The sequence below is a fragment of the Fonticula alba genome (assembly GCF_000388065.1).
Source record: "Fonticula alba strain ATCC 38817 unplaced genomic scaffold supercont2.2, whole genome shotgun sequence".
Taxonomy (NCBI): Eukaryota; order Rotosphaerida; family Fonticulaceae; genus Fonticula; species Fonticula alba.
In genome coordinates, this window is record NW_009242972.1 from 2,856,857 (window position 1) to 2,857,877 (window position 1,021).

Here is a 1,021-nt window from a genome sequence, read left to right on the forward strand (position 1 = left end):
GAATGATAATGCGCCTGGGAGGCCCGAGCCGAAGGGTGTGGTCCTGAAAAAAGGTCCCTGCGTGGGGGATCCCAGGCAGATTCGGCGCCGGAGAGGGGGCAGGCCAGGGGCGGAGGCTTGGCCACGCACGGGGCGAAAGGGGACTTCCCCCGTCAGGGGTGGGAGCGGGGGCCGACCGGTGGCGAAGGCGCTGAGTGCAGATGGAGAAAGCGTGCCAGGAAAAGGGCCGATTGCAAACACGCCGGCGCACCGCGGGCGAGTACCGCCCCCCCCCCCCCCCCCCGCCCCCCCCCCCCCTCCCCCCCCCCCCCAGCGCCGGCCCAATGGGTTGGACTTGGCCGGCGCTCGCGTCTAGGAGCGCTGTGGGGCCTGGACGGGGGGAACTAGTGCAGGGGGTGTACGCCCGGCCCCTGGGGCATGCTGCGAGGGGGGGCGGTTGAGTGTTGGACTCTCCGCGAGGGTGTGACCGGTCGACCCGCTGGGGGGCGGGGGGGGGGGGCCTGCGGGGAGCCGGGTACACCCCGGCCCATGCCCCTCGCTCCAAGGGAACGCGGTGGTGGGCGGGGGGGGGCGGGACTCCGGTGCTTGACCCCGCCTCCGGGCCATGCCGCGGACGAAATGCGTGTTCCAGGGCGGAACGGGGCACGCGAGGGCCGGCCAGGATGGGAGTCTCTTTGCAACGGCCTCGGCCGCGGCTGACACTCGTCGTGCGGCCTGCGGCCCGGGAGCAAGGGGGAAAGGCCGACACGGGGGATTGTGCCAATGTAACGCATCTCCAGGGCACATGCCGCGAGCAAGAGCCTGCCGGGTGCGAGCGGGCCGGCGAGAGGACGCTAGGCCGGGGGCACACACACACACACACACACACACACACACACACACACACACACGCACACACACACTTGTCGAAGGGTTGGAGGGCTAGAGCCGCTCGAGGGGGGCGGGGGGACAACGCCGGCGACGGGCGCGCTGCAGAAGCGCTCTGCCTCGCCCTCTTGCATACACACACACACACACACAC